We start from the raw sequence: 6,489 nt of genomic DNA, 5'->3' as shown, positions 1-6,489 counted from the left end.
TACGAGAAACGATAGAGAAGATCGTTCAGATTCGTGAACGATTGAAAGCCTCTAGAGACCGACAGAAAAGCTATGCTGACCAAAGGAGGAAACCTTTGGAATTCCAGGTACGAGACCACGTTTTATTAAAGGTCTCACCGTGGAAGGGTTTAATACGCTTTGGAAAACATGGGAAACTAAACCCAAGATACATAGGGCCTTTCGAGATTCTTGCCAGAATCGGCCCTGTGGCTTACAAGCTTAACCTACCGCGTGAACTTAGTCACATGCATCCAACCTTCCACGTCTCGAACTTGAAAAAGTGTCTGTCCGATGAGAGTCTTGTTATTCCACTCGACGAGATCGAGATCAATGAGACCCTCAACTTTGTGGAAGAACCGGTAGAAATCATGGACCGAGAGGTCAAGCAAACAAAACAAAGTCGCATACTCATCGTGAAGGTTCGCTGGAACGCCAAGCGGGGACCTGAATTCACATGGGAATGCGAAGATCAGATGAAACAAAAGTACTCTCATCTCTTTTATGTTCACTAGTATCTTTACTACTTTAAATTTCGGGATGAAATTCCCTCTAACGGGGGGATGATGTGACAACCCGATATTTCAACTCTTTGTAACGGCCTAATAAGTCAAGTATTTTAACCACTTTTGAGTTAAAGAAATTAACTTTGATAATAAAATGTCCAAAAAGTTTCTATTTAACTACCTACTATGTTTAATATCATTAAACCGGGATCGTACATAAAAAGAATGCCCAAATCCGGCTTCGTATATTGAAGTTAAGATTTTTCCAAGTTCGGCTTAGCAGCAGACAGCTAAAAACTCGAATCGGAGATCGAGCGACTTTTGGCCGGAATGACCTAAACGAGAATCAAAGGTCTCGACAATGGTATTTCAGCGGTGAAAAGTCTGGCAAAAACCGACGTCAGATAAAGAAGTTATGAATTTTTAAAGAAATTCCTTAATCACGTCATTTTTTAAATAAATAATAAAAATAATTTCGGAATTTGCCAACGGAGTCTAAACGAAAGTTGTAGAGAGTAGTCTCACCTACGCGTGGATATAAAGACCATCGAAAACGGAGTTCGTATGAAGAAGATATGATTTTTTGAAGTTTATGAAATAAATTATATATAAATTTAATTCAAAATCCGGTAATATCCGAAGGAGGAGTCAGCGTCCTCATCCGAGTTACGCGCCGCGTAACCTCGTACGCCCCTCGTACGCGAGGGCCTTGGTCTCGGTCCGTCCACGTCGCCCCTATGCGAAGCTATCCCCTTTCCGTCCCATCCGAAGCTGAGGCGGTCAAGGACTCGGTCATGCATGACGTACGAGGACGCGCTGCGTACGAGCGTACGCCCCGCGTACCGAGGCGGTTCAGCCACCTATAAATAGAAATGCGAGGGTACCCAGAAATTTTGCTCATTCTCTCTCTATTTTCTTGCGTTTTGCCTCGTTTTCCATGCCCGCACTACCCCGAAGCTCTGGTCTTTTTGCTCAAGTCCCGAGGGTCGATTTTACTCCCGAGATTCCCGAGAATCCCGAGAAAAATCCGTTTCCCGAGACGAAACTCTGCCCGGTTTTCCATCTCGCTATCTTCAAACTTTCAAGTGAGTTCATACCCCTTTATTAACCCTTTTTAATTATTCCAAATGCTATTATATGCTTTCTAATGGGGGAAATACAAGTAAAACACACGACTACTATCGGGTGTTATATATAAAGATTTTTATACACTTTTATTAAGTAGAATCATATGTGATTTATAAACTTATTGTAATGCATGTATAAACTAAACATTTTCTTAGATTATATGTATACTTGCCTACCTTAGGCTCTACAAAAATCTATACAGTTATAAAATGTGATTCCTTTTCTAGGCATTTTTCTAAACAAACAAGTCACACTTTTAGAAAACTATAATAGGTATAGTTTTACGAGGATATTGCTAACTTTTACATACTAGAAACATGATTTTCAAGAAGTCACTTTCATATACAAGAACAAACGAACATTTTAACATGTAAATCTGTTTTTATACCACGGTTTTGTGAGACATAAACTTCACGTACGTTCGAGTACACATTTCAAGTCCTGTATTATATACCAGAATCCCTTGGAGGGGGAGCATGGTGTTTGTGTATAGATCTATACGGGCCTGACAACCCGCGCCCTGACTATTAGCTACAGTCCACCATTTGGGGTGACAAATGTCATAACATTCCAACGCCTGAAGAATGTTGTGTATAGGCATTCCAAGTCAATAGTATAGTTATAAAACTCACACAGGGTATTCAAAATGCATTGATTTACAAGGTTTTCAAACACATTGGTTATTTTACACTTACATACATTTTAGAAACAAACATTGGTCTTGAGAGAAGGCTACTTTTATACTAGTAGAAAAAATAGGATTTTCTAAACACAACACAACCAAGGACAAAACAATTCATTTCATACAAACATTGCCATTTAAAATACTTATGAAACTCACCAGCTTAAATGTTGATCTACTCTTTCAAAATTACTTGTATGTCCCAGGGAATCAGTAATTTCAGGTATCATTATGCTTTTGATGAAGGGATGCTGCGGCGCCAGTTTAATCTCATATTTTGACATCATATTGTAATTGGTTTTGAACATGTAACTTTTTGAAAAATGTAAACTTTCAATTATATATATGATGGTTGTATTGCTTTCTTTACTATGTATTCAATTGTTACGTTACCACATGAAGTCATCCGCCCCGAACGTTTCCGCCAGTCAAGTTTGGGGGTGTGACAATCTGTGTACGCACCCCATCATGGCCACCATCTCAGTACGCAAGGCTCCCAGCTTCTCATCCAAAATCTTCAATATACCCTCCTTGACCGTACCAAAGATCAAAGGAGTCCAGTCTAGAACATTACACATAATCTCAGCTGATATAAACTCTCTCATTTGCTCCCCGAGTTGCTCGGCTCCTCAACCCGAGCTTGATCCCTCGTCGGCGCCTGAACCACTCACTGGCCTCTCACGTAACATCACCATTTTGTAACATAACATAATTATCATCAGAATACTCATCACTACTAAGGGATCATACACGCACTACAAGTTCCCCGGTTTAATCTTAGCCCTTCTCGAATCAAGTACGGATCCTCTGCTTTCAGTAGTACGAGCCCATACTACCTTCCACATCTATTCACACTTTCGTCGAGAATTGCCTCGACTCCACCAATTCCCTTTCACTACTACTATTGCTCCCAACACTACTCTCATCCTAGGCTTTCGCTAGGGTAACCTCCAACCCGAACCCAGTCCTCAGCTACTAAAGGTATCTTCGTAATGCCAATTAGCCACTACCTGAATACCATCACTTGTGATGAGGTTCATATAATCCTTCGAGTAAAGGTCTCATCCCTACAATGGTTAAACTTAGACAAGAGATGCACAAGAGGGCCAAATCCATCGCTCTGAGATTATTCAACCCTGGTCACATGTGACTTGACGTATTCACCTAATGTCGAACTCCCGTCACCTAGAGTCCCACAAAGCACAAAGCAAGTAGCATTCAGACAAAAGGAAAATCTAACCAAAACGTAATCAAGCAATTCTATCCACATAACAAGAATTTGTACTAGCATGCAACTCATAAAGGTCATACACATAACAGGCACATAAGGCATCCTCATAGCTCCTAATTCCTAATCTAGCATGCGGTTCTCATAAACATATCATATCTAAAAAAATTTGTATGGGTAATTTGGGAGAACCTACTTGAGCTCGGCTGATTGCATGCACCACTCCCTTTTTCTCTTTTCAAAGTTCTTTCCTTTTTGAAATTCTTTTCTCTTTTCAAAATTCCTTTTTTAAGAATTATTTTCTTTTCAAATTTTTATACCAAGTCCTCATTTTGAGTTCATACACACCCGAGAGTGTGCTCGAATCCCTCAAATCAAGGCTCTAATACCAACTTGTAACATCCTACAAATCATGACCAAAAATTTCATTTTAATTTAATAGTAAAACCACAGTTACCAATCCATTTTCTCAAAACATATGTTATAATATCTCAAACATTGTTATCAGAGTTTCAAAACATCAGAGTAAACATCCTAGGCTAAAACATCTTGGTGTGTGCAATGCAGTCATCTCGAGCTCTTCTCTTTGCAACTGGAAGTGCCTGAAACCAAAACTGAAAATCGTAAGAACGAAGCTTAGTGAGTCTGCCCAAACTACCACATACCATACACATAATCACATACTACAAACATTAGGCCTATCCCGCTACTTCCGGCCCCGCCCGTCATCGGACGCATCCGGTATTAGGCCACACCTGGCATCGAGCCCTACCCTATATACAAATTTGTTTCTCTTAGGCCCCGCCCGCTATACATAAACAATTATATAACATACTAATTCTTAATGAACATACTCTATTATTACTCCTGATCTAAGGCCTCGCCTAACTTAGACCCCGCCCCTGGTTTGCTACTAATGAGCTATGGAACTTCGTCCACACTCCTTCTAGTAAGGAGATACGGCTCCCTACCCACGCTCACTTCTCTCCTATAACGGGGCACTCCCCTACTCTGCTAATATTCAGTTATGGAACCCCATCCATACTCAACTAATGATGAGATACGGGACCTCGCCGACACTCACCTCCCTACTAGGCATATACAAGTATCACAAAGACAACAAGTATAATCTAACATGCACATATAAATCTTACCCGGCCTTGCCCCGGCATCGGACCCTAGTCCGGAAGATACTACCATATAAACATACTTCAGGCTTGCCCCGATATCGAACCTTGGTCCGGAACCTATCGTACCGAGACATGCAAGAATCACTAAGACCTCTAGCATACTAACATTCCTCGGGCCTCGCCTCACATCAGATCGTGATATGGAAAATATAACATACAATACCTAGGGGTAACCCCTGGGTCTTCCTACTACACACAAACATAAAGGGCTGACATTGTGGCCTTAGACTCATGCATACCGTGAGGAGACTCATTTTGCACTGCTGAAGTCCTGCTGCTACTTCGCTGAGTGTTAAGTGGCAATTCCCCGAACTGCTGCTCCTTCGGCTCCCGAACTACCATTACCTAAAATAACAATTAGCCCAAACCAATAATCCTTCTTAAGGTAAAATGACCATTATACCCCCTAGTCCAACTTGGTCCATATCTAAGGCCTAAACCATGGTCTAAAATAACCCAACACTAGGTAAACTTCCCAAGCCCACTAGTGGCCTACTAATCGCCCAATGTGCTAAAATTTGGCCCAATCCCGATAATGGGCCATACCCTAAGCCAGAACATATTCTTGGCCTAAATTATCTGACTTCTAATGGCCCACTAAGGCCCAAACACCCAAAGCCCATTTCTTGGCCCAACCCGAGGCCCAAAACACACCAAGCCCATAGTTGATGAGTACATGCGGCGTACTACTCTGTATGCTAAGCGTACTAGCTTAATGGGGTGTACCTTGTGCGTACCTTCATGTACATGGAGCGTACTCTTCTGTTAAGACACTTTTCCATTAACTACTTAATACTCTACTCCAAAAGCTATAATCACAGATCCTAGTCCTTACTAACGTCTTAATCCATAAAGTCGATTAATTGGTTGCTTGCAACCCACCAAATGAGCCCAAACTTGAAATGTGACAACAAACTTCCACAGAAAGGGCTAGATCTCATGCATGGTTACAAATAGGCCCTAAAGATTGAAACTTTACTGCTTATGGAACCCTTTTAGCTCTAAGGATGGCAATGCTAAGATCAAAAACAAAAATGAGTCATAAAGATCCATTCTTTTTGTTGGATTAATGTCTAAGTCCATAACTATAATTGGTAAGACTTGACCCGACCCGGCATGGTCCATTTGGGTTGGATGGCATCATGCACTTGGATAGACTATAATGAGAGAAATAATACACTTATGGTTATTAATATATTGTAAGTTCTAGTATATTAATAATAAGAATAATAAGATTATTTAATTAGTATTGATCAAGAATTAATCTAGGATTAATTAAGTGATCAAAAGAAGACTAATTAAATATATGGGTTGATTGTGTAAATCATCCATACTCGTATAGTGGGCTAATGCTCCATGAATAATCAAGTTGGGCTAAAACCCATAGGATGGTCCGTGGATGCTCCATGGTGTATTTGAACCCATGGATCCAAGGAAATGGAAAGTCATGACAATTAGGGTTTACCCTAATTGTAACACTATATAAAGATCTTATTCTTGACAAAAATCGGCCACTAGTGTGAGTAATAGAAGGGCTAGCCGATTACATGAAGTGTAGATTTCTCTCAAGTTATTCCAAGTGTATTTGGTGTTGTGTGAACCATTTGAGGTGTCACAATTGGGGCACTAGGCACTCAAGCTTCATGAAGACTTTCTACATCAAAAAGGTATGTATTCTATCTTGTTACACTCATTGTTTTGTATGCTAGATGCTAAGTTTCTATTTTGAGATTCTGG

Source organism: Lactuca sativa, chromosome 3 (assembly GCF_002870075.4).
Source record: "Lactuca sativa cultivar Salinas chromosome 3, Lsat_Salinas_v11, whole genome shotgun sequence".
Classification (NCBI taxonomy): domain Eukaryota; kingdom Viridiplantae; phylum Streptophyta; class Magnoliopsida; order Asterales; family Asteraceae; genus Lactuca; species Lactuca sativa.
The sequence above is the reverse complement of the archived record's forward strand: the minus strand, read 5'-3'. Positions refer to the sequence as shown.